The 27832-nt window shown below is 53.3% G+C and overlaps 1 protein-coding gene and 1 long non-coding RNA gene across 3 annotated transcripts in view; both read right to left on the reverse strand.

Moving 5' to 3' along the window:
* PRKN (parkin RBR E3 ubiquitin protein ligase) overlaps positions 1-27832 on the reverse strand; it is a 1086879-nt gene that overhangs the window by 867847 nt on the left and 191200 nt on the right. The gene's annotated exons all lie outside the window — the stretch shown is intronic.
* On the reverse strand, positions 9824-10465 carry LOC119251559 (uncharacterized). The gene is made up of 3 exons (XR_008552839.1): positions 10418-10465; positions 10218-10332; positions 9824-10050 (listed from the first exon to the last, which is right to left on the reverse strand). It is a non-coding gene; the product is annotated as an uncharacterized LOC119251559 (long non-coding RNA).

Consider the following 27832-nt stretch of genomic DNA (forward strand, 5'->3'; position numbering starts at 1 on the left):
TGCAAATAGAAAAAGCCTGCCTGGAGGATTCAGACAAGGAGCCTCCCCCTCCCCCTGTCAGGGGGAAAGGCTGTCCTGCACTAATCCCATGCAGGCTTTGTGGACCCCACCCCCACTCCAGACCAAAGCCATCAGGACATGGGGAAAGACAAATCCCATCACTACCAAAGGGAAGGTGGCTGGGACCTGAGGGTGGGGTTCAGCAGCCAGGTTGGGTATAAAAACCAGACACGTGGGCTTTGAGGGGTTCCCTTTTGGATTCCCTCCAGTTCGAGACTCGGCCAGCTCTCAGAGTGCAATTGGGTTTCCAGGTCAGCGGATCAGGTAGGACGCATTTAAGACTTTATTTCCCTATTTCCCCCCTGATTGTGCATTTCCTCATTTCCCCTTCCCTTGTAAATAAACTTTTTATTCACCTTTCGTGTGCGCCTGCAGTGGAGTGTTCATAAGTCCTTTTTAAGCGCGGGTGAGGACCCACAGCCAGGTGACCTGCTTTATATGGGCCTGCTCTGTAACACCCCTACGAATATTTTCTCAAACAAAGTACCTCCCCCCGCCCTAGGAATCTTTTCGGGCCCTACAAACTTTTTCCAGCCCTACCAACCCAGTTTTCCCCCCTGACCTCTCCTCACCCTATAAAACCCTGCCTCTCCCTGACAAGGTGCGCGGCTTCACTGACCCCCACCTGGTGTCCGTGAGGTCCGCCCGGGGCGCAATAAATTTTCCCTTCCTTTGAGAACTTTAGCCTGGCCCTCCTTTTCTTTACCGCGCCGAACCTTTCAACATGAATCATTTTAAACATGATAAAAAGGCACCAAATTGCCCAATTTTGAGTTTTTTCTATTTTCCTTCTATTTATGTTTGCATTCTCTACAGCAGGTACATTTAGTCATTATTGAAGTTGAGTAAGTGAGAAAATTATCCCTCTTCATCACTTACTAACTTTTGAGAAGCACTGAATTTGGGGTCTTAGCCCCCCCACCTCCCACTAATTAATAGCTGCTTTAGCCTGAGCTTCTCACTTGGTGACTGATTCATTCATTTTCATTGTCTGGAAAATGGGGGGTAACTTTGACTTTGAAAAGCTGTGGTTATTAAATAAATGACTCATGGCACTTAGTACACTTTTTCCTTCAAGATTCAGGATTCCACTTCACTTGACTCTTAACTATTCCAGTCATTCTGTTTTTGTAATACAGCATAGGTTGTTCTCAGAACTTGGACTATTCATTGTTTTTAGGAACCTAGAATTGACTTTAGATGGCTGCACTTGTCAGTTATGCTTAAAAAAATGCTTTGGGAAATGATAAATTTCGTAGCACATTCACACAATGTGTCAAAGTCAAAAACTGAAAACTGAGAAACAGGTTCCGTGTTGTTGACACTTGAATTTTAAGCCTGTCCTAATTTGCCTCTCATTCTCCAGGCACATTAAGTCTATGTGGAGTGTCATGGACTCTCAAGGAAAGATTTTCTCTCATCAGCTAAGGATAAGGGAGGACTTTCTTTTCTAAATGCTTTGACTCTGAATTAGCTCTCCACGTGTGGAGAAACGTGTGACTGAGCGTGGACACGTGACACCATTTGTACCAAATCTCTCTTTATCCCTCACTTCCGTTACAGATAAAGAAATGTTTTAAATAAAGAAAGCACAGATAGATACCTTCTAAGCAATGTGTAATTCAAGTTTACCATCACCCTTTTTTTCCCCATAGAAAAACTGGGGTGTAGGCCAGAGGTGCAGGGGGCGGGTGAGAGGATTCACCAGAGACAGGTGGGGAGCAGAACAGGTGGATTAACTGAAATACACTGCTGAGGGGAGCCGCAGACAAGACAGAAGTCTGCTGCACCTTATGTGGGTCAGCTTCCTGGCTGGGGACTGATCTCAGGCCACAGTGGTGATGGTGGTGAGACTTAACCCCCAGGCCACCAGGAGGGTCCCCCCACCATCACTTTCTTTTAAAAGATTTTTGTTTATGCATGCAAGAATCGGGGTGTAGGCCAGAGGTACAGAGGGTGAGTGCATTCACCAGAGACAGAGTGAGGGGGCAGAGCAGGCGAGACAGGAGAGCTCTGCTTCACCATGTGGGTCAGCTCCGTGGCCAGGGATCCAACTTATGCTGCAGTGACAGCCCGTGGCTTCATACTGCTGAGACTCAACCCTTTGTGTACCAGGGAGGCCCAGATATTCCGTTTTATAACTAAAATAGAGTAGCAAATGGTACCCAGCATACTCTCTAAAATACAGTATAGGTGGTCATATTGGTTGGTTTTTTGAACAAATTAGATTAATTTAGTTCACATTTAAAGATTGTAACATAACTGAAAAAGTCACTTGTTCATGTTTCAGTTCATATCGTGTACTGCAAGGCATCTAAATCAGAAATAGAGTCCTGTCTTCTTAGATTTGTTCAGAGATTTGATCAAGACACAGTCTGCTCAGAATCTTGGGGTTTTACTTGCTACATCCAGTAATAAGATTGTCACCTAAATGGAATGATGACAATAATTTATATCAATTCATTTTCCTGCTGAAATCTACCAACGTCTTCAATACAGTGTACCTGGTCTGAAACCCAGGATCTGATGATGGTATCACTGGAATATATGATTTACAGAGTTGGGATTTATAGGTAATATTAAAAAAAGCTATTGGAAGTTATCTCCTTCGAGGAACACTAAATATTCACTAAGGAGTTCAGTACCTTTTTAAATCTGATCTGGATATATGAACCCACCTAGCCCAAGGGGATATCATGGAGCATAAATCACGCTGGTCCAAGGGGGGGATCCCCTGGGCACAAGAACCCACACTAGCCCACCTCCTAGACATGAGCGGAGCCTGTTCGTGCTGCTGAGCTGGTGCCTGCTGCGGGGGGAGTGGACTTCAGGGGACAGAACTTGTTGACTTGACATTTGAAATCTCCTTGGAAGGGCGGACTCCACATCTGACTGTCTGGGGTGTGTGTGGTTCTGTTTGTTTGCTTTTTCATCTGCACTCGTCAAGTTTATTGAGGAAAGAAAAAAGAAGGAAAGAGAGACGCCTGCATAGACTCAGGTGGGCAGGGAAGCTGTCTGTTGTTCCATTTTTATTTTTTAATTTTTTATATTTATTTATTTATTTATTTATACAAGCACTGGATACAGTCAGAAGCGCAGGAGGGTGAGAGAATTCACCAGAGCCAGAGCAGGGAGCTGCAGGCAGACAGATGGAAGACACTGCTGAGAGGAGCAGCGGGAGCGGCAGGAGAGGTCTGCGCGCCATGGCAGCTGGCCTGGGATGGAACCAGCGCTGCAGAGGCTGCAGGCAGCTTCGCAGCCCAGCACTCAACTGCTGAGCCACCAGGGGAGGCCCTGTTGTTCTATTTTTAAAAAGACTGATGAGCCATTAAGGACAAATAGAAACCTGAAGCAGGTAAGTAAAAACTGAAAATTTGAGTATTTGCTTCTTCAGAAAATCCGTAAGTACAATCATTTTAGAGAATAAGAACATGGATTTCTGCAGCATCTATAGTTTTTTAATTAGTGTCTAAAAAATGCAAACAAGGCCTTCCTGGTGGTGCAAGGGGTTAAGTCTCAGCACTATGAGCTGTCCACAGCCACTGCAGCAAGAGTTCCAGTCCCGACCAGGGATGTGACCCACATGGCACAGCAGACCTCTCCTTCTCCCTGCTGCTCCCCTCAGCAGTGTATTTCCTCTCACCCCAAGCCTCTGGCCTGCACCACAATTCTTGGGTGCTTGAAAAAATAAATCCTTTAAAAAATGTAAAGAGCATATTAGAGGATTTTATTCCATCACAACACAACTTCTGAATGACTTAGGCACATATTTGAGGCCACTCTGGTCAGGACAGCAGCTTCATCAGCTGCTGAGTCTGGAAAGCCCTGGTCTGCAGAGTGGGCGCTGCTCATTGGCCTTATTTCCACCTGTCACATGACTGAGGGGGCAGGGGAGGTAACTGAACTGCAGTGCATGGCCCATCCCTGCCAGGGACCCTGGCTTGACCTCAGGGAGGCAGGCGGACACCTGAGTGAGGGGCCTGGGGGAGACCTCAGCATGGCCAGCTCAGGGTCACTTGCAAGACCTACTGCTTAACTCTTTCCTTCCAGCAGCGTTTACTATGTCACAGATGTGGACACTCCTGCTGGGGAGTTGAAGAAACAGGTGCCCTCCAGATGCCTCTCTCCACTTGTGCAGGTAGAAGCATCGCTCCGGGCAGATCCAACCCCACCTGGGTGATGAGTGTGGGTTCTGGGAGTTGGCCTTGAGGTGAGCCAGGGATGTCCAGTGTCCACAAGGCCCATCCCCTGCTCCTGGTCCTGCCAGGTCTCCCTCTGCCTTCCTCCTGTTCCCCCAGTCAGTGTCCACAGACCCAGGCTCATGGGTTGAATCAACCAGGCTGTCTCCGCCTTGGGACTCAACCCTGGTTCCTGGGCCCAACCTGGGCATGGCGGTCTCCTCCCTCACCAGCTCACTGGATCCATCAAGCTCTTCCTATTCAAACCTGAATCTTTTCACCCACTGTGAGTGTTTCACCTTTAGACCACCCAGAAAGGCCCTGCTGGATATTCCAGTGAAAGAGTGAGAACCTTCTCATCTCCATTATATCTAATTCAGTTTGCTGTGACCCCAAGTCCCTGTCCTGTAGAGACAGGCCCTGCGCCAGGACAGGCCTCCTCCACCCACCTACATGCATGGTCAGGAGGGGGTGTTGGCAGCGGGGCTGGTCCTGCCTGGATGGTGAACGTGTGCGGGAGGAGAGCTTCACCCATTTTGCTCACTTAAGAGGAAAGGGCTCAAGCTCCTGGGGCAGAGTAGGACTCGGGGGTCTAGACCCCCAATCTTCCTCTCCCCTCTCCCTGCCACACTCACTGCCTCATAAGGGCCAGGACAAGGAGGCACTAGGGCTTCCCCACGGGGTGGCTGGACTGACCACGTGATTAACTAGCGGGGACAGGTTTCAGTCATGGGGTCAGGGGTGTTGTGTCCACAGATGGTTCTTGAGGGTGTGCGCCCCCACATGAGAACACTCCCTCAGCCAGGTTCCAAGGAAATTCTAATTATCGCAGAGGACTGAACAACAGCGTTTATCAGATCTTGTATTAATATAGGTTTTGTGGGTTCTTGGACCCCTAGGGGGCGGCCCTGGTTCTTCTCTATAGTCAGTAAAGAATTAGTTGTGGAGACCAAGGTACAGAAAAGTGTGGCAGCTCCTGCCTCCATGGTTGGCAATGCCACTGTTGCCAACATTGATCGCCAGTAATTGGATGAAATAAAGAGTGGCTGTACTGTGGATGATCACAGATAGAGTACATAAGACCCTCTTCCCCTGTGCGCTGGACTGGTCAGCCAATGACGGGTAAGATCAGGAACAGACCCTCGGTTTGTGACTCCTGACAACCTAAGACAGGCGCAGTCCCGGAAGGGATTTATAAGTGTCCCCCCTTTTTTAACTCTATGGAAAATAACTGCTAGAAGACAATAGCATTGCTCAATTTGCTGAGGTCACACCATTACTGTAAAACTAGTTTGACTGCTTACAGAAAATGCATTAGGAATCTGGTGGGTGTGGGGAGCCTAGAATAATGGAATTAGGTTAAAACAGTCACAGTAAAAACAAAAATATGTAGGTCAACATAGATCCTAAGTACAAGAGAATTCTGAATAGTTGAGTTAATGGTTAAGCTAGGGTTAATTACCAAAACCTAAGGGTCATGAATAGCATAGAGAAAAATGGGATCTCTTGCAGAGGTCTCAGTATGTATCTGATTCATCAATGCTTGTGATCAGAATCTAGATTTAGTATTGTCTTCGTTATGTTTCACTGCATGTAATGATTTGGTGTATGATTAACCACATAATGTACAATGTCTATGAAAATGTATAAAAAGAACATGCTGCTTTCAATAAATTGCACTCAGATTTTCACTCTCCCTTGAGTGTGTCTGTGTGTCATTCTTGTCCCTCGCCCTAATTCCTTCGACCACCTTTTGCTCGTTCTCACTCAACCCAGAGACTGTCTCGATCTCCCGCCGCCGCTGGGCTGATCTATGGCAGAAAAGCAAGGCAATTTATTGATAAATAGGAAGGACTTGTAAGTCTCCTAGGCAGAGTCCCCAGGTTACCTGGCCTGCCTTCCAGAAGCCAGCTCTGGCCCCGGGCCTCAGCTCTGTGTTGCTGAGCAGGCGTTCTCAACACTCCAGGAGGGGTGTTGGCATGTCTTTAATAAAGATTTATTTATGCATATAAGAGCTGGGGTACAGGCCATAGGTGTGGGGGTGAGAGGATTCACCAGAGAAGAGCGGGGAGCAGAACAGGCAGATAGACTGAAATGCACTGCTGAGGGCAGCAGCGGGTGAGGCAGGAGAGGTCTGCTTTGCCATGTGGGTAGCTCCCTGGCGGGGAATCGAACTCCTGCTGCAGTGGCTGTGGCTTGCTTCATAGTTGTGTCTTAACCCTTGAGCCACCAGGGAGGCCCCTAAACATTGAATTTTTAATGGGATTGGGGGTCCCTGAATTCCATCAACTGTTCCTTATTCAGACTGATAAATGATCTCGGGACATCTGGGCGGGGGCCTGGGGCACCCCTTTTCCAAAATACCTACCTGTACCCACTTTCTAGCTTCCTCATTCATAAAGAGCTCCTACAAATAAATAGGACGTTTTAAATTTTCCAAAGTTTTGGGAGTAAATGTGAAGCATCACGGGTGGAAAATACACTACTAGGTGGGAAATCTCCCAAAGAATTAATGCAAATTTTATTTTTTTTAAAGATTTATTTATTTATTCATACAAGCACTGGGTACAGTCAGAAGCTCAGGAGGGTGAGAGAATTCACCAGAGCCAGAGCAGGGAACAAAACAGGCAGACTGATGAAATACACTGCTGAGGGGAGCAGTGGGCGCGGCAGGAGAGGTCTGCGCACCATGTGGGACCCTCGCCAGTGGCCAGGGATCTAACAGGTGCTGCAGAGGCTGCAGGCAGCTTTGCAGCCCAGAGCTCAACTGCTGGGCCACCAGGGGAGGCCCTAATGCAAATTTTAAATACAAAAGCTAACCCTGTGCATCCATGAAATTTGGCATATTTAAAATAGCTGAACCCTTGGCACTGGGCAGAAGATGAAATAGCAGGAGCTCCCTCCCGTGGCTGCTCTATGAGCTGAATCACTGTGTGAACCCATTTCACACCACCCAGTCCAGGGGCACTGGGCTCCTCCCACAATATGGCATCCCCCTGCCAGGCTATACAGCTGCCTGCCTGCGTTACCTTGTGCTCACACTGCACGCAGCCCTTGGGGTAAAGTGTGCCTGGATCACTTGTCCTCTGTGCTACGTGCTGTCATTGACGTGATAGGGGCCTGATCACTTTGGGGCCTGATTCCATTGTACTTTCTAGACACTGAATCACTGTCCTAATTAGACACCTGCAGGAGGAGCAGCAGGATCCCTCAGCACAGGAAGGTCACTGATGGCGTGGACAAGCGAGGAGGTGCCCGAGAACCCACCCCTGCCAACCTAGGAAGGATCCCCAAGGTTTGAAGGTCACACCAGGCTTTACCAGACACATCATTTGTCAGAGGAAGGTGACGATGCAGAGATGTGTCTGATTTTCACAGTAGAGGTAAAGGTGGAAAATGACCTCAGCTTCGAAAAGTGTCCTTCAAGTACGGAGATGCTCAAGTGCAGAGATGCCCACAATCAGTGCCAGGAGAAGGGGCCACTGGGGGGAGGATGCAGCACTGGGTGATCCCCAAACAAGAAAGAAGCTGACTGTGGCCTCCCCTGGGTCAGCCCCTCTCAGCAGGTGTCTGCAGTTGCTGCAGGACTGAAGCTCCAGAGTCAGGACTAGCAGCTGGAGAGAGACAGGTGCTCAAGAAGGGGCAGTGCCCAGTAATCCACACTTTCCGGTGCTCCTTACAGCATCTCTGCATCAGAAAGGAAACTCTGGTTTGTGCCAGTGGCTGAGGGAATCCTGGGTCCCTTCTCCTGGGTCTGCCCCTCCACAGTCACCAGATCCCCAAGCCCCGCCCTCCCTGGGCTGCAGCCTGTGGAGCCTCCTCCCTCCTTCCCACAGCAGAGCCAGCCCCAGGCTGAGGGGGGTCAGGACTCCAGGCTCAGGGAACTGCCTGTGCCTGCTGCTGAGGTCAGACTGGGAGCCCCTGAGAGGGCGGCCTGGCTGTGGCTCCCTCAGGCCTGGGAGGCTGCGGCTAAGAGTTTCTTCCCTGGGTCTCAGCCGCTCCTTACACTGGGGGTGCACACAGGCTCTAAGGGTCCCACACCCCTTCTGTCCCATCCAGCCCAGCTGTCAGTGCCCACACCCCCACCCCCACCCCCAACAGCAGAGCCTCCATCCTCTGGTCACCTCTGCTCAAAGCAGGGGCAGCTTCCTGGAGGCCTGGGGTCTGCGGGAGGCTGGCTGCCAGGTGACAGCACAGGGCTGAGCCAGGATCCCTGGGGCTCCTCAATTAGGGCCTTTCTGACCTGCTCCCCCACCATCGCTGCTGTCCCCTCCCACTGCCTGCACCATCCAAGCTGCTATCAGTGGGGCAGTAGCCCAATCTCCAGACTGTTGGGTCTGTCTCCGAGGTCTCCTCACCCCTTGTCCAGGGATTAGACCCAGGCCATCTCCTCTGAGCCCCTGAATGGAGCCTCCCGCCCTTGACACATCATGTAGGGACCCCATGCCGCTGTTTGGCGACCCCAGCAAAGCCTTGGACAACCAGGACCTGTGCCTGCTGCCCCCTCCACCCTCCAGGGGCCCCGCCCCAGCAGACATCTGCCCCAAGGCAGGAGGGACCCGCTACATCCTCAGACACCCACAGGCCCTGAGCCCGGTGGCCCCTCCCCACCGCGGGCTCTACAGGAGGGGGCTCAGCTCTCAGGGCCCAACTTGGCCCAGTCCCTGCTCCAGTGACACAAACCCTTCCTGCCTGCTCTCCTTCCCCAGGAGCAGGGGCAGGGAGGGGAGGGGCCCGCCTGGGGATCCTGGGTCCCCCTCACACCTGTCCCCTCCCATCCCCTCATCCTGCACACGGTACCTTCCATGTTATAAAGCACATGATGATGCCAGATAGGATGGCGCAGGCGAGGATGATCCCAGAGATAACCCAGGGCCCCTGCAAGGTACTCGTGGTTCCAGATGTGCCTGGGGTCGTGCTCGGTGGCACTGAATTGGGAAATCACAGTGAAACCTTGCTCCAGACCCCATAAGCAGAGAACTCCCTACCAGGTACCCCAAATTCAGAAATTTGCTTCCCTCTGGCAGCCCCTACAGCGCATCCTGGACATACAGACAGAGCCGGTCCCGTCCCAGGGTCTCAGAGCTCAGGGGGAGCGAGGGGCTCACCCCCCAGTCTCTCCTGCTGGGACAGAGGCGCAGGGACACAAGGAGGTGACAGAGACACCTCTCAGGAGCTGGCGCTGAGGGGGACGGAAGACTTTCCAGACACAGACCAGGGCAGAGGAGAAGAACAGAGAGGCTGAGGAGGGCGCAGCGGGAGAAAGGTCTGGACACAGAAAGACGCCCCAGGTCTGGGTCAGCAAACAGTCCGTGGAGGGAACAGAGGTGCTGCAGAGAGGACGGGGTGTCAGGAGGGGACAGGGGACAGGAGGAGGCCGAGCACAGCTGTGTCCCAGCCGCTGTCTCCTGAGAAGATCTCAGGAGGGCGGGCACTCCCCAACATGCCTGCACACACTCACACACACACTCACATACACACACACACACACACACACACTCATCTGAGAACCCCACCCCTCCTCTCCACCCCACATTACCTGTGGTCCCAGGCGTCCCCCAGTGCATTGCAACCTCCTGCAGCCACGTCCCCCAGGCCCCCCGGGACGTCCTCCAGAGAAACGTGTCCATGTCCGTGTCCTCCCCCCACTTCTCCAGCATCCACCTGTCTCCAGGGCGACCCGCCGTCCAGGCTCTGGTACCCAAGTCCAGGCGCAGGGAGACGCTTCCACGGAAGACGAGCTGCCAGGACCCTCGGCGGCGCCCCCCGGCCTCCTCCTGGATCTCCAGCGTGGCCTGCAGGGAGAGGGGCGCTGCCCGGGGAGAGGGCTCGGTCTCTGCCCCCGGTGCCCACGGCCCTGGTCCCGACCCCTGCCCTGCTCTGCCCCGTGTCCTCCCTGGTGCTGCCACAGGAGACTTTCACTTCCCCACGACAGCGCCCCAACCCACACGCGTCCCCCTCCCTGGGCCTCACCCTCACCGCTGCCTCGGGGATCCTCTGGGTCACTGTCAAGAAGCTTCTCCTTGAACTTCTCAGTCAGGTCTTCCAGAATTTCTCTCAGGTCCTTCATGAGTGGTGCCTCCACCTTCTTCCCCTGAGCACAGAAGGGCGTGACCTCATGGCTCTGGCAGTCATAGGAAAAACAGGGCTCCCCCTGCACCTCAACTTCAGCCTCACACCGTGGCGGCCGAGGTCCAGGGATAGGAGTGACGGTGATGCTAACCCTGAGAGAGTCTGCAGGGGAGAAGGAAATGCCCAGGTGAGGGCAGGACTGAAAGAAGAGGCCCTCACGCATCCTCCCCCACGTCTGAGACACAGGGGGTTCTCTGAAGGGGTGAGGGGTCACAGCATTTAAACAGCCCCTGGAGTTGGTAGAGATGAGGCCTTGGGCCATGGGGACGGGGCACAAGGAGGGGTGTGAGCTGAAGATGGAGAGTCCTTGTGCCTCAGGATCACCTGAGTGTCTGTGGCGAGGTCAGGCAGGCCCAGAGCTCCTGGCAGAGGTGACTCTGGCACGGGCACGGGCAGGCCCTCGGGAACTAATAAGCCACACAACAGGTGACCAGACCCGACACCAGACATGCTGAGCACCCAACTCAGCTCCCCTGTGTGGCTCCTGCGGACTCCCTCAGGGTGCAGGGGGCCAGGAACCCTCCCAGAGAGGAGGGGCAGTGGCTGAGAACCCCAGGTCCCAACCTGGCAGCGTCCCTGCAGCCAGAAGCCCCAGGCAGCCTGTGGAGGGAGCTGAGGGGAGGACCCCCCTGAGGCCAGCACCCCAGGAGGAGGCCAGGTCTGGCCCCTGGGCCTTTGCAGGTGTCCCAGGGCCTCTGTGCTCCCAGGGGAGGGGCAGCTGGGCGCACACTGAGTGCCCCTGACATGCAGACAGCACCTTCCCCACAGAGAAGGGTGGGGACCCCACGCCCTCTGTGCCCCTCAGGAAGCCTGTCCCCTGGGAATGGACACTTGGGGTTGGGCCAAAGGGTGGCCGCGGGTGTCCTTCCTCACCCTCACACAGGGGGTGTCTGGGAACTGCTCCTGCCTGCCCACCCCTACCCTGGCCCAGAGCTTTCCCTGGACTGTCCTGGGGGGGAGCAGGTGTGGCCTCCTGGGGCTGGGGGTGATCAGGGCCCAGACCCTGGAAGGAGGGGGATCCCTGGGAGGAGGGGGGAGGCAGCATGGCGGGTGGGGGAGGGGCAGCTTTGGCAGGAAGAGGCTGGGGGAGCTGGATTATTTGATCTTTGGGCGCAGGACCCTGTCTTTGCGGGATCACCCCAGTCCAGGCCAGGTCCCAGTGGGGGGCGGGGCTGGACTTCCACTCCCGATGGGCTGGTGCGGGGTGCAGGAGAATTTCCCATGTCCTGCTCCCCGCTCCTCCCTGTCCTGTCCTCTGTGCCACTTTTTTGCACTGTGGGGTCTTCTCAGGAGAGAAGAAACACCCCCCCATGCACCCCGCCCCATTCATGCGAAGAGAAAAGGGGGACCGAGCGGGCGGTGCCACCCTGTGGCTGCAGACGGGGTTCCGGACCCCCAGGGTTCTGCTCTCCCCCACTCCAGGGCTTTAGCCCCTCCCGGCCCCCCCCTTCACCCGCACCCCCAGTGCGCGCCCCGGGTACTCACCGAGGTGGGGCGCCCGGGCCCGGGTCGACGTTGTCTTGGGGGCCGCGGACACCCAGGAGCAGCCCCACGGCCACAGCAGGAGGAATACCCCGAGCAGGGCGCTGGCCCCGAGCCCCATGGCTCCCTGGCCGGGAGGGCCGCGCCCCGCGTCTCCACCGAGGGAGGCAGAGCAGCCCGGCCGGGACGCCCCAGAGCCCGCGGCGCCCCGCGACCAGCAGACTCAGGTGGGGCGGCGTCGGGGGCACCCCAGAAGGATCCACGGGCGGGGGAGCGAGGGGCCGGAGAGGGAGCCCGAGTCCGGAGAGCGGCAGGAGAGACAGCGCGAGCCCCTCGCCCCCCCTCCGCCTGTCACTGCATGGCAAATGGTGCAAAAAGGTCATTAACAGCCCCAAAAGCCGCTGAGTGCCCAGGATGCGCTTTGCCCGCCCCCCGCCCCCCAATAGCAGCTGCACCTCACAGGGAAGCTGAAGGGGGCGGAGGCGAGACCCGCTGGAGGGAGGTGTGAGCTGGGGGAGGGGGAGTGAGAAGAGTAAGGGAGTGAGGGGTGGGGGAGTGGGGGGGTGGGGAGGGAGGAGGGAGGGGGAGGGGGACGCGGCGGGGGTATGGGGTGGCGGATGCGCCCGGGGCAGCGGGACCAGGCGCTGCGGGCAGTCGGGCGGGGAGCAGCGGGCGGGCCGAGCACCCCCCTCACGCGTTAGGTCACCACAAAAGTGTAGAAATCCGGAGAACAAGAAAAGAAACAAGACCTGGAAAGGGGCGCCCCCAGGCCGGAAGCCGGGCTCCCGCCGGCCGGCGGGGGGCAGAGGAGGTTCGCGCAGCCACGTGCACAGCCGCTCACCCCGAGACCCTCAGCGCGCACCCAGATCCCCAAGCCCGGCGCCCAGGCGGCGCCCAGGATGGTCTCTCCAGCCCTTCCAGGTCCTGCTGAGTTACCCCGAATCGGCAGCGCGCCCCTCCATCACCCTGCTCCCTCCATCACCCTGCTGCCTTCCTGGGCCAACCGTCCAGGCCACGTGGATCGGGGTGCAGCTTCCAGAAAGCACAGCCCTGACCAAGGTGCCCTGGCCCAGGGAAGGGGCATCTGGCAGAGCCTGTCTCTGAGCCGCGCTGTGTGCACCTGGCTGCCTCGGCCGGAAACGACTCTCTATTCTCCCCTGCACAGGGGAGCTCAGCTCAAGTGAGGCCTTGAGAAAAGCCCCGGAGAGCTGACTTGGATGCCAAGTTCTCTCGCCACGCCCAGGTGCAGGAGCTGGGACATGAGCTGGAGGCAGAGGAGGGGAGCTGAGGCTCTGAAGGCGGCCCCCAGAGATGAACACAAGGTCAAGGAGATGACTTACCAGGTAGAGGGCCCACAAACGTCAGCAACTGGGGCATCCCTGGTGGTGCAAGGGGCTACGTCTCAGCACTATGAAGCTGTCTGAAGGCACTGCAGCGTGAGTTGGATCCCTGGCCAGGAAGCTACCCACATGGTGCAGCAGGCCTCTCCTGTCTCCCCGCTGCTCCCCTCAGCAGTGTGTTTCAGTCAATACATCTGTTCTGCTCCCACTCTGTCTTTGGTGAGTCCTTTCACCCCCTGCACCTCTGGCCTGCACCCCAGCTCTTGTATGCATAAATAAATAAATCCTTAAAAAATAATAAATTACAGATTTATTTAAAAAATAAAAAAGTCAGCAATTGCTCTGAGGATCAGACCCCAGAGAAGCAGCAATGGATTGGGGACCCGAACACGATGCTCTGGTTGCCTGCTGAGGAGGACCGCAAGGCCGTCCTCCGGCTCCAGGACCTGGTGGACAGGCTGCAGGCCAAAGTGAAAGCTCACGTGAGGCAGGCAGAGGAGGCTGTGAGTGTGGAAGGTCCCTGGCAGCACCTCAGGCCCATGCCAGCCTGGAGGACCCCCTACCCAGAGCCAGAGTGCATTCCTGTTTCCAGAGACTGTTACTAAGTCTGTGGGGTGCCAACAGCAGAGACTGAGCTGGGAGAGAGGTGGGGAGGGTCTTGCCTTTTTAAAAAGAAATAGTTGGGGGGGGGTGCATTCTCTGGGTTAAATGAAGTTGAACTCGTGGCTTCACTTCAAGGATTTCTCTGATCCTGGCAGGAACTATGTCCACACCCCTCAGAGCGGGAGGGGTGCTCTGGAAGGCAGCATTTCCCATTCTGGATGGGACCCAGGAACCTTTCCTTAGACACTGAGCATCCCAGGGAGCAATGTTCCCAGGAGCCACGTATGGGAGCGCCCGTGGAACTCTCAATAAAGACGCTGCTGCTGCTGCTGCTGCTGTCATTTCCATCAGCAGGGCCCCGCGCCACCAGTCCTGGACTTGGAGCCCCAGAGACTGGAGACTGAGCACCCCCTGGCCCACAGGTCCCTCAGGGCAGGGCTTTGCTGCCACCTGCTGGCTGTGGAAAGACGCACTTTCACCAAGCACGTGAGCTAAAGACCTGACCATCCTCCAGGCTGTGTTGGACACTCAGAGCCACAGGTGACCTTGAGAATCCTGTCAGCTGGTCAGAGCCCTGGTTCTGCAGGTGAGAAAATGCAGATCAGTCATGGCAGTGGAGGCGAAGAGTAGAACATGCGGGAAGGAGACATCACAAGACCAGAGCCCGGAGGTGGGGGGAGAAAGTTTGGCCACAGCCATCCAACAAGCTCTCTGGAACAGTGAGTACCTGGAGGCGCAGACCGGGGTTCGGGCCGGAGGTGGGGATGTGGAGGCTGGGGGCCATTGTCAAAAACCCACTGGTCCTTTCAAATCTCCCCATCCCAATCTCATGTAGAAAAGATCCCTGGGCGCCAACCCAGCCATAATGAAGTCCAGAGCAGGGCCCAGGCCCACAGGAACGAGCCCTCCCACAGAGAAGAAGACTCGCCCGGCAGGAGGCAGCTGCCCTGCCCACCTGGGCCTGGCAGCCATCTCTGTTAACACACAGGGCCCTTCAGGGGCAGCTCTTTCTGCCCTCTCGTGTCTGTGCAAAGTCCTTCATGTCCCTTCTCTTTCCTTAACATAGACCTGCCCCTTGGATGGCATCAACACCTGTGCCCGTGGGGAACTCTCCTGGGGATAGTCCCGCGTGCCGCTGAAAGGGGAGCTCTGGTGGGAGTTGACTCAGGGCAACCCCAGGGGCCCACGACCTCTCCCAACCCACATCAGTGGGGCTGGCAGCCCCTCCAGGCTCCGTGTCAGGCCAGACACCAGGCTCCTGGCCCACGCCAGGGTTCCCCAGCCAAACGTGCACAGAAAGGGCTGAGGGTGTGGCCCTGCGGAGTCTCCAGATGAGGCCTGGGAACAGCCAGAGTCCCTGGTAAGGCCTTGGCAGCAGGGAGAGGTACTAGTGCCATGGTTTTGCTCCCTGATTTCATTCTCCTCCCCCCAGCAACCTCTGCCCTGGAAGAGAAGTGTTGGTGCCAGCCTGGAGGCCGTGCACCTCCACAGACAGCGCCTGCCCCTTAATGTCTCTAGGGTGCTGGGGACCCCAGCTGAGGCTCCATGGCCCTGTGCTTAGGCCCGAGGCAAGCGACCAGGGTGTCCAGCTCTCAAGCGATGCCCAAGGTCAGGACCAGATGCCATTTCACCCCTCAGACCCCTGTCTCCCCGCTGCTCCCCTCAGCTGTGGATTTCAACGGATCCGCCTGTTCTCTCCCGGCTCTGTCTCTGGGGAGTTCTGTAACGGCAGGAATGGGCACAGGGCAGGTTTTCTATGATTCCAGCAGACGGGTGAAGGAGGCGTCCTGGAGCCCTTCGTGGTTTTTGCAGGTTTTTACGGGATTTACCAGGTACACGGCAGGCCTCCCAGCCCCCAGCAAGACTTCCCTCTTTCTGGGCTCTCCAGTGTTCACTGGTGGTCTCTGCTTCTCTGCTCCTCATGGTTTTCCGTGGTTCTGCTCTCTGCTCCCTGCTGGTGTCCCCGTGATGCCGCCCTTAAAAGCCCAGTCTCAGCCCAGGTGAATCCCATCTACTTATGCCCACACCCCGCTCCAGGTGCCACCATCAGGCATGACTCAGGACCGCAGGGTTCCGTCATCCATCCTGATGGCAGAAGGGCAGAAAAGCCTGATCTTTTTTTACCTTACTGTACAGTCCTCTCACCCCCACACTCCCGGCCTATGCCCCATGTTCTCTTATGAAAAAAAAAATTATTTTTTAAAAATAGTAAAAAAAAAACAACAAAAGAATCGGGGGTGGAGGGAATCACTATCATCTTTGGTATTAACTTTTTCACTTGCGTGTCTCCGGCCTTGTAGTTTTCAGCCAAAAACTCCTCGCACGTGTGAAGCCCAGAGCGCTGGTGGCGACGCCGACGCCCCGGGACGCGGGAAGCTGCGGGGACGCGGCCGCAGGAGAGGACCAGCGACGGCTCCGAGAGGAGGAGGCCAGGAGAGGACGCCGGGGACAGCCCAAGGGGCTTCGCGGACCTTCCTCGCAGGCGTCAGCCAGAGCCAGCCCTGAGGGACGCCGCCCCGACAGCCCGACCTCCAGGCTCAGGCGTGCACACTTGCACACGCGCGCACCTGCCCAGTGTCCACAGTCAGGCTCGCTGCCCACACCCACGTGCCTCTTGGTTAACAAGATCAAGGCCGGCCGCGGCGACGGCCATGAGGCCAAGGGGTAAGAGCCTGACCAGCTTCATCTACCCCGCACCTCGCCCCAGCCTGGGCCCTGCCCACCCCCCAGGTAAATGTCCTTCCATCCGCCCTGCAGCCCCAGGAAGCCTGGGTCTTGCCCTCATGCCGCCATGGGCTCTCGGGGTCCTCTTCCCGGCCCTCCAGGGTCACGGAAGCTGGGATGGAGGCGCCCCGACTTTCCCTCCCACCACTCAGTGCCGTGCTCCCCTGAAACCAGCTGGTGCCTCTCCCTTCAGAAATGTCCCGAGAGACACCTGGCAGGGTAAGGTAAATGGAGTATCAGGCTGTAGGAAAATAAAGTGTTAATGTCTTTTTGCCGGGAACATTGGAGGACGAGCGACCAACTTTTGGCCCCCGGGTCCGGGAGCCTGGCCAGCGCCTGGACCAGGAGCCAAAAGATAGGGCTGGTTGTGTAACTGTTCGCCATGTCCAGGACCACCAAGAAATAGGTTGGTTATGCAAGTCCGGGGCATCGTGCGCAGGAACGTGACCAGCCCAACATGAATCCCTGGGTTTGGATACTGGCCATATCCAACCTTGGGAGATAAAAACACAGTGGTCGCCTAGCTGCTGCTGCTCGCAGCTGCTGGACTTGGATATGTCTCCCATGCTGTTCCCCGGAGTACTGCCTCTTTGCCTCCGTGGTGTTGTTCTCCAGAGCGCTGCTTCTTTGCCTCCGTGATGCTAATTTCTGAGGAAACTGTACAGTATGTATGCATAATTATCAGTTTGGTTGGGTTTGGGGCACTGTTTATAATTTTGCTTGTGCATCGCCTGTGTTGCTCACAATAAATCCTTTTTCCTTTTTAATACGGTGTGGTCATTGAATCCCATGGAATCGAGCCTCCCTCAAACACCTGTGCACAGGGCTAGCAATTATATTTTATTGCTAGTTACATAATTGGCGTAGTCGGCAGGATTCCGTGTAACGATAAGGACCATGCCTTTCTTTGCTAAACGCTCGCCTCAGGTCGTTGTCGCCACCCAGGATGTTCCTGGGTGGGAAGATCCACGTTTTGCTGCTTTGGCTAAAGAATGGGCAGCAGGGAGTGGCCTCAGTGAATCTTGGGATGGATTGCTCCAGGATGCCACCCCGCTGCAATTAATCTGGGCCCTTCAGAAGGTCTGCGTTGAGAAGGGGAAAGAACCGGGAGCAATATCCCGGCAGGGCTGGTTGTCATTATGTGCTTATCGCCGCTTATGCCACAGATTGGATGATTTGATTAATGAGAAATGTGAATTAGAACGTGAAAATTCAGATCTAAACAGTCGCCTTGCCATGTTGCAATGTCAAAATTATATTTTAGGTGAGCAAGCTCATAAATATCAGGCCGTAGCAGAAAAGGCTGCCGTGAAGTTAGCACAGGTTAAATACAAAAAACGTAAAGGGAAGGTTAATAAACAAAAGGTTTATGCTGTGTTGGCACAGGCTACCACAGACTGGGACCCAGATAAATGGGATGGTGATATTTGGGATGATACTGATGAGGAGGTGGACTGGGGGTCCTTGGAGGAAGAGGCTGCTCAGTACCAGAATGAGGGAGACCACACCCCTAGAGGTCGCATATTCTCTCACGCAGTGCAAGGAAAGCCAGCAATGCGTCGCCAAGAAAAGCGGCCTGTAAATGGCCGAGTAACAGGGATGACTATTATTGATGATTTTTCACAGCAGGAAGTAAATGATATCCTAGAACGTTTTTCACAGAGAAAAGGAGAACCCCTTCTAGATTGGATGGTCCGTCTGGTGGACACAGGAGGGAATGGTATTCAGGTGGACTCTCAGGATGCCTCAAAATTTATAACCTTATCACCAAATCCCCAAGTCCAGGCTGCCTTTAGGGATATTGAAGCTGATGGACAGACTCACTCACTGTGGGCTATTGCAGCAATTGGTTGTAGTAGACTGTATACCATTGACTCGTCCTGGCCGACTAACAATCAACAGTGGTTTACCTTAAAGGATGCTATAGGACGTTTGAAAAAGGAGGTGATGAAATCTGCTATTATGGTGGGGGAGGCCGATACATATTTACAATGCCCAATGGACCCCCACCATAGGAATGCCATAGTGCAAACTGCCCCTCCTGCATATCGGCAGATAATAATGACTCTTTTGCTTAATGAGACTGGACAGTCTGTAGAGAGTATTATCACCAAAATGTCAGAAGTAGCTGGAATGGCTGACTGGGAACTGAATAACCGGACTAATACCCACCCTCCCTTTGGCAATAACTCGCAGCCAAACAAAGTTTCACGAAAAGACATGTTCACTGCCTTACTAAAGACAGGGATCCCGATTGAGAAATTAGATGGAGTCCCTACTAAAGATCTGTGGCAAATGTACAGAGACAAGGTGAGAAAGGCAGGGATCAGAAAGGCTGAAACTGTGACTCCCAGTGCTCCAGTAGAACCTTTACATCCTGATCTGGAAGATCTGCTGAAAATACAAGATTAGGGAACAGGTCAAGCTTCCGTGATGTTGGCTTCCATTGATCAGCGTCCCCATGTACCTATACAAATTTTTTGGAAAAATGGTTCAAGTACACAAGCAAAAGCCCTGGTAGACATGAGAGCGGAGGCCACCCTGATTTATGGAAACCCTAAAAAATTTAAAGGAATGGCTATCACCATACAGGGTCTGGGAGGAAAAGAGATTCAAGCCACCCAGACCACTGTACGCATGAGTATTGGTGGGTTACCCTCAAAATCCTATTCAGTAGTAATCATTCCAATTCCAAAATATATCATAGGGATTGACATCCTAAAAGGAATGTCATTACACTTGAAAGACGGGGATTATCATTTTGCAATTAGAACTTTAAAAATACATAATGTAGTGGTGGGAAAGTTAAACCAGCCTCCTGTTAATCTTCCAACCCCCTCCCGGTTGATAACTGCTAAACAATATCGGATTCTGGGTGGGCAGGACGAGATAGAACAGACTATTAAAGATTATGTCAATGCTGGAGTGTTGATAACCACCACCACTGCTTGGAATAATCCAATTTGGCCAGTCCGAAAATCTGACGGATCGTGGCGAATGACGGTGGATTATGGGCAATTAAACCAGGCGACTCCACCGTTAACTGCCGCAGTCCCTGATACTGTTACCCTTATTGAAAATATTCAAGGACACCCTGGACTGTGGTATGCAGTGCTAGACTTAGCCAATGCCTTTTTCACCATCCCAATCTCACAAGACAGGTGGGAGCAGTTTGCTTTTACATGGAAAGGCCGACAATACACGTTTACCCGGTTGCCACAAGGATATAAACATAGCCCCACTATCTGCCACCGGATAGTGGCTGAACATTTAGATCAATATCAAGCCCCGCCAGGGATTCAAATTGTCCATTACATAGATGATGTATTGATTCAGGGCCCAGATCGAGACAGTGTGGAGCACAGTCTCCAAGAAGTTCTGACCTTATTAAAGAGTAAAGGATATGAAATTAACCCCAATAAAATACAAGGACCCAGCCAACAGGTAGAATTTTTGGGAATATTATGGGACACTGGGCATAGGGAGATACTTCCAAAAGCTAGACAGAAAATCCTAGATTTTTCAGTGCCCCGGTCAAAAAAGGAAGCACAGAAATTTATTGGCCTATTTGGGTACTGGAGACAACATATACCACATCTTTCGCAAATTTTGCAACCCTTGTACAAAGTGACCAGGAAAAAATATGAATTTGAATGGAGTCCAGAACAGTTGGAAGCTTTCCAGAAAACTAAAGCGGCCATTACAACAGCTTTAGAATTATGGCCTCTTCAACCCGGGGAGGTAGAATTAGTTGTTACTGTAGACCAACTATATGCTAATTGGAGTCTTTGGCAAAAACAGAAAGGGAAACGGGTGCCTCTTGGCTTCTGGACAAGAAAATTGCCAGAAGCTGGACAACGATATACTCCTTTTGAACAACAATTATTAGCAGCCTATTGGGCCTTAACTGAAACTGAACACCTTACGCTAAACCATTCAGTACTCCTTAGGCCAGGAATTCCCATTATGTCCTGGATTCTCTCAGACCCGGCGTCACACAAGATAGGACATGCTCAAGAATCTAGTATTATTAAATGAAAGTGGTGTTTGCAAAATAGAGCCAAGGCTGGCCCTGGCGGAGTACCAGTCCTTCATGAACAAATAGCAATGATTCCAGGAGATGGAGATACACCTGTTGAAATAACTCTGAACACCGGACTGCCTAGCCCAGTGCAGGAAGGACACGCTTATGATACCCTGACCTCTACACAACAAAAGCACGCATGGTTTACAGATGGGTCTGCCGGTATGTGGGGTCCGAGCGATGGTGAAAAGCTGTCGCCCACAGCCCAGCGACTGGGCAGACTCTAGAACAACAAGGCAGAGGTCAAAGTAGCCAGTATGCTGAGTTGATGGCTGTGTTTTTAGCTTTGCGACAGGAGATAGGAGCTAAATGCCACTTATATACAGATTCCTGGGCCAGCTATAAAGGTCTTTTCACATAAATTACTACCTGGGAAAAGCAACATTGGCAAATACATGAAAAGAAATTATGGGGAACTGACCTCTGGCAAAAAATTTGGGAAATCATACAGGTAACTAATGTATCTGTTTTTCATGTAGGTGCCCATTCCACTGTGACTGCTGAACGTGAATATAACAACCAAGTGGATCAATTAGCCCAGATCAAAACAGTAACGCAAGAAGATACAACCCCGTTAGCTCGATGGGTCCATCGCGTTACTGGACATGGGTCGGCTACTGCTAAGCACAGGTGGGCACAAGGGAGGGGCATTAGTATTCCCCTTGATGTTTGCAAAACTATAGTTAATCAATGTACGGTTTGCCAATTAGAACGACAAAGAATAATGCCAAAAATAGTAACAGGAGAACTTCTCCAAGGCAAACAGCCTGCTGAGATTTGGCAAGTAAATTATTTTAGCCCATTGCCCCTATCAAGAGGATGTCAGTATATTTGTACCTGTGTTGATACCTACTCTGGAGTGCTAGTTGCCTGTGCATACCGGCGAGCCACCCAAGCCAATACTATTAAAACTCTTAATCTGTTGACCTTATACTATGAAACCCCATCCCAAATTCAAAGCGATAATGGCTCCCATTTTAAGGGTAAGAAAATTAAAAGCTATTGTTTGAAAAACAATATAAAATATGGATCTACCATATTCCCTACTATCCCCAAGCTGCTGGATTGATAGAACAAATGAATGGGTTGCTGAAAGGAAAGCTCTGAAAGATGGAAAGCAATTCTTATACCAATTGAAAAGATCATTTAATTCTTGCTCTACAGCAATTGAATAACCGTGTCCTAGGAAATGGCACTACCCCGTTGTCTGGAATAATGACTCCTCACGTTCGCATAACCAAGGCTCAAGTATTTCCTACTATGAAAAGGTGGGCTATCCATCCATCAGCTCAGCCTCCTTATGGAGGCACTGAGCAATCATCAGAATATGATCTGCATTGTGTTACTGAAGTCTGGATAGATCCTAATTGCACTGTGACAGTCCCCACGGGACTTGGTATGGAAATTCCAATGGGCTACTATGGACAGGTAGCACCTTGCTCTAGTCTGGCTTTACAGGGAATACAAGTGATGGCTGGGATCATTAATTCAGACTATAAAGGAAAAGTTAAGGTAGTCCTACATAATGTTTCAAAAGAATCACGTCACTACCTGGCCGGTACCAGTATAGCCAGCTTCTTTTGTTACCCCACTTGCAAATTAAAAAATGGGAAAAAGTTAATACTCCCCCACCTATGACCACCGGAGTTGGAGGTTTTGAGTCCATCAACTTCCCAGCTGGAGCTAAAGTGTGGGTAAAAACTCCTTCGAAGCCTCCTAGGGCCGGAGAGGTGGTGGCACAAGGACAAAATAATGTAGCAGCAGTAATGTTTCCCATGCAAGATTATCCCGAAATGCATCCCACTAACCATTTGCTTTTTCGCAATTGATAGCTGTGTTTAAGTCTCGCCTGGACACCAGGGCTCCCGGTATGGCCCTGGGAAAAGGAACGTTTCCTGCAAATGGGTTGGAAAAACTCATCGCTGCCGCGGCGACAAAATAACTTTACCTGTGAGGCAAACCAACCCTGCACCAGGCAGGGAGGCCGGCCTGGCCCAGGCAGGAAGGAGAGGGTGCTGGGAGGCAGGCAGGCAACAGAGCCCCCCAGCGCCCCATGAATCTTCCCTTGTTCTCTGGGCTCTCTCGCTGTCTCAGGGTAGGCCTCTTCTGCCGTCACTTGTCCTCTCGTGGCCGCCCTTATGTCCCGGCCTCCGGGTTCAGGTGTGCACACTCACGCACGCCCACGCCCGTCCTCTGCATGGCCACAATCAGGCGTGCGTGCCAGCTCCCCGCACCTCCTGCAGCAACACGACCCAGGCCACGAGGGACGGCCAGGGAGGTGTGAGGGGCCTGAGTCATCCCTTTCCCCGTGACCCACCACCGCAGGACACGCCCCTCCCCCAGGGCAGGGGGCAGCGGGAAAGGCTGGGACCCACCCCTGGGAGAGCCTCAGAGTTCAGGTTTCTGCCCCAGCACCCGGCCCACATTTCCCACGAGAGAAGCTGCCCCCCTCGCCCTTGGGGACACGAGCCTCTGCAGCCTGGACCCGGCCCCGGGGCTACATGCTGGCGCCGCTGCCTCACCCGCAGCAGCTGGGAGGGAACCAGCAAGGCCCTTGGCTGCAGCCTCCACCTCGAGTGCTGCTAGAGGTGAGACAAGACTGTCACATGGGGAAACCGGCAGGAAGCTCGACCACCCGGCAGGGAGTCTGGGGACAGTCAGAGCGCAGGGGACGGGGCTTCTAGCCTCAGCACGGATGAAATGTGGGGCTGTGGGGTCTGGCCCCCATGCAGTGTCAATGCTTGTCAGCCTCCCTGGCACTCCCCACTAGAAACACCATACCCAGCCATCTCCAGTGGCGACACCGAGGATGTTCCAGACCTCACCCAGCGTCCCGCAGAGCCAGGCCACTAGCGGCCGAGAGCTGCTGCCATGGAGCTAAAGCTGCTACACAAACAGCAAACCAAGGGGCTTCGTGGCAGGGGCCTGGGTGTGGAAGGCAGAGCTGAGCATCAGGGTCAGGGACTGAGGCGGCATCTGAGGGCATCGGGGAGATCCAGGCACCCCAGGGTGCGGGGCAGGCGTGCGTGGTGCAGCTTGTTTGCTGCATGAGAAGACGCCCCAGCTCCCCCCTGTTCAAGTCTTCTCATTCTCAGCAAGGTGTTGGGCTGGGGCTGGGTCTGATGAGTCAGCCCAGTGACTTCTAAGGGAGAATAGAGAAGTCCTTAGCATCTGCTCTGAAGAAAGAAAACCAATAGCTGGAGAAAACCACTAAGTGAGAGCAAATGCAACTGAGTGATGAGAACAGTGTGAAGTAATTAGGCACCAACAAAGAGAGAAAAGGAAAAGGGTTTGTACCCTGAGGTCCCCCATGGGTTTCTGAGTCAAAGGGTGAGAGCTGTGGTGAGAGGTGGCTGATCGCAGGCGCGGGGTTTGCCAGCTACGTGCAAACTCTGGGGCATAGAGCACCAAGGGCAAAGAGGACAGTGACTCATATGGGGGTTGGGTGTTGGTGGGGGGGGGGCAGAAGGGAGCAGTCACACACACAGATGACAGCAGCTGGCATTTATGGAGGGCAGTCATGCCAGCCCCTTGATTACATAGTTTTGTTTCATCTTCATGAATGGTTTGACTAAGTTCTCCAAATAAAGAAATTGAGATTCAGAAAGATTAAGTAATGTTCCCCAAGTCACTACACACAGATCATACAAGTTTGGGTTTTTTAACCAAAAACCAGCTTTACTACAGTATTAGTTTACGGCAGGGGCATCCTTTCTGCAGGTAAGACATTTCCAGCTCACAGGACTCAGACCTGCTGCCCAGGAGACAACAGTAGATGGCACAGAAGCTCCTGCTGAGCCTAGGGCACTGCTAGAAAATTCACGGCTTTTCCAATTTCCAGTTGACATGGGTCCCCGAGACAGCAAGCTCAGTAGCATGGAAGACATCCTCTGGGAAAGTCGCCTCTTCTGGAGTCGCTGCTGGTCAGCATTCCCCACACCCAAAACCTCCAGCAGGCCCGTGCCTGACGCCCAGACACCCATGGCACGATCAGTCCTGCAGACCATCTGGGATCGGGGGCAGCTGCTCCCTCTGTTCTCAGGTGGGCTGGCCACCGGAAACACGGAGCACCTGCATTTAGGCCAGATTCTGGCAGGTAAGTTGGACTAAGTTGTTGAGGTTTGACCCCAAGGTCCATGCATTTTTCACTCTAGTGAGATGTGGCAGGCAGAGTACGTAAAGTTAGTTTCTAGTTGCTAAGTGAAGACAAATATCTCTGTGACTGAACTGTGGAAGTTGTGTCTGAACGCCTGGTCTTTGGGGCAGAATGTCTGTTTTGTTCAAATTTGGCTTTCCATCATCTAATTTTAGGTTCAGGTAAACTTTCCAAGTTCAAGGCAGAGATCTGATTTTCTTTCTTTTCCCAGAATGAACAAGATCTGGCTGAAGCAAAATACAAGCATTTATTTGGGGGTTTTTTGGGAACTGCAGCCCTGAGAATGCAACCCCGAGAAATATTGGGTGCTGATGCCCAGGGAACACCTATGTACACCTAGTCCCCACTCAGGTCTGCTTTATGCAAATCAGTTTTTCAGTCTATGGGGTTCTGATGGGTGGAGCATCAGTTTAGCTGGGATTGGGGGAGCTTCAGTCCCGGGGGGTCTGTGACAGATGGCCTTGCTCCAGCTCCTTTCCCAGGTGTTCGTGTCTGATGCCCGGATGAGCCTGCACCTGCCTGGATGCACCAGGGCCCCAAAGCTCAACAGCCCCCTGACCCTGTTTAATTTACCCAGACTCAAATGACTCCCCAATGTTTCATACTTCTTGTCCCATGGAACACAGTGTAGACCTGTGAGAAACCCTCAGCGCCAGGCGGTGGCCAGAGCTTCAGGAGAGGGAGTGAGCTTCAAACCCCTGCCACAGACACAACAGTGGTCAGGCAAGACCCCTTTGGGTCCCCACAAGCCACCAGCATGGACAGTTCCCCCACGCCTCTCCGTCCTTGCAGTGAGCATGTAATTTGTAAACGTCACTTGCATCCCTATCGGATACCAGCTTTTCGCAGAGGCAGACTGCGCACAGCAGATGCTGGTCGATAATGATGTAATGAAACATATTCTTATGGGACACCGGCTGTCCAAGGATGAGTGAAAGTAAATATTTTTGTTTTGATAAGTGAATTTGCAATAAAGAAAATATTTTGGTGAAAGTATGAAATAAATATTTATGGATATATGTTGTTGGAGGTGAACATGTTATTGAAAATGCGTTGAGGAAAATCACCGATGTAACTAGCTTAGGGAAGGAATATCAACTAAGTGATCACAAATCACTCGGGCTTGGAGATCAGCTCAAGGTCATCCCGTCATGCTACGGACTGAGGGCACCTCGCCCTTCGAGGTCGGCCAGAGAAGACCCGCGACATCGCCCAGGGGCTGCAGCCGCCCTGTCCCTGCGGAGCCTAGACCGGATCTGAGCCGCTGAGCTCAAGACGCTGAATGCGGCTGCCGACCCCGGACGACTCCTCCCGGCGACTGAAGTGACCCTGCGGTGAGCGACCCCTCGAGGGACACAGCGATGGGGCCAGCGCGGACGTGGCTTTCGAGGGCGGGCGGCGTGTGAGTGAAGCCCACGGGAAGGCACCGTGCCAGGCCAGAGTTTCACCAGCGACACCTTCCCTGAGGGAGCCCCCGAGGCGGTCTGCGTCCAGCTCGTGACAAAAACCTCCTGAGTGGACTCATGGAGGGACTTAGGCCTGTATCACTACTATCGTAATAGTTCAAGAAACCAGTAATTTCTACAGCAATCAGCTCAATGTCGGTGACTTAATGCTGACAGCTGCACTATTTTTGTCCCAAATTCCAATCCAGAGAGAGCTGAATATGCACCCCTGATCAGTCATGTCGGTGCCTAGTTCTTGTTAGGTTCCCATTATATATGTATAAAATATATGTTAAATACATAAATATATACATAAAATACAAAAACATGAAGTGCACCCATGTTTGTGGTACGGGACAGCAAGGGGCACTAAAGCCAGCCAGGACACTGTCCAAATAGTTTGTCAGTCAGTGTCTGAGTTTATTTACCCAGCACACAGTTGCAGGCAACTCAGGCTAAGAGAACAACAACAATGGGATTTATTTAACAAGCCAGGGAAAAACAAAGAGTTACTGAGGCCAAAAATGCCTGTTTACCTCACCCGAAGCAAAGTCCAGTGCTTTCAAGCTCTAAATAAAAAGCAGCTAAGATGGCGTCTTCCCACCACTGAGGACACGGAGCTCCTCTCCCAAAATAGGCCACATCCATGCCAGCAGGTAAGTTTTCTACTTGACAAGACCAAGGGGCGCACGCAAGATGGTGTCTTCCCGAAACTGTGGACCTGGAGCAAGTGGCAAGCAGAATACAGGCCAGGATCCAACTCAGGAAGACAGCGGGGGCATGACAGGAGACACGACAGATATTCCTGGGGCTGCCGAGATGCCCCAGCACAGCCCCAAACAAATGACACTCAAAACAGCAGCTGCAGCAGCCGAACAACCAAACAGCCACACTCATAGCTCACTGAGGCTCTTGCTCTGGGTCTTCGCCTTCTCCGCCAGGCTGCAGCAGCAGAGAAACCAGGAGCAATTTCAGTCGCTTGGCTACCTGCAAAGCCTCTGAACTTTTCCTCTCTGAGGTTGGCTGCTGGAGGCCTCTCCACCTCCTTCAGAGGCCCGCACCAGCCTTCTGGAAGGTCAGCGTGGTGGGGGCAGGAATGGCTGACCCGGGAATCACTGAAGATCAGAAAACACTGAATCCTGAACACTGAATCCTCAAACGCCACCAAATCCTCAAACGCTGAACCCAAACACCAAATCCTGGGGGCTGCTTCTTACATCTCATATTTTTCATCAGTCTCCACCCCAAAGTCCAATACTTTTTAGTATTTCCCCTGGGGCTATCCATCCTCACCAGCACCCCCTCCAGGGGCACCACCTGTAACAGTCTCTGGCATCAGCCACGGGTTACGGTACAATTTGAGAAATTTTGACAAATGTGTGCACCTGCGTAGCCAACTCCCTAATCATAACACAGCACATGGTCATCACTCCAAAAGGTCTCAGCGTCTCTCTAGCCAACTCCCCCTCTCTTCTCTCACACTCTGCGCCAAGCACTGTTCACACCATCCCCACAGATGAGCGTGGACTGGTCTCTTCAGGCCTGTGGACAAATCTCCCTTCGCATTCGACACAACATGCCCGCCTCACCTTATCCCTCCCCTGCCGCAGAACGGGCATCAGCCGATC

Source organism: Talpa occidentalis, unplaced genomic scaffold, assembly GCF_014898055.3.
Source record: "Talpa occidentalis isolate TD23 unplaced genomic scaffold, MPIMG_talOcc4v2.1 talOcc4.2, whole genome shotgun sequence".
Classification (NCBI taxonomy): Eukaryota; Metazoa; Chordata; class Mammalia; order Eulipotyphla; family Talpidae; genus Talpa; species Talpa occidentalis.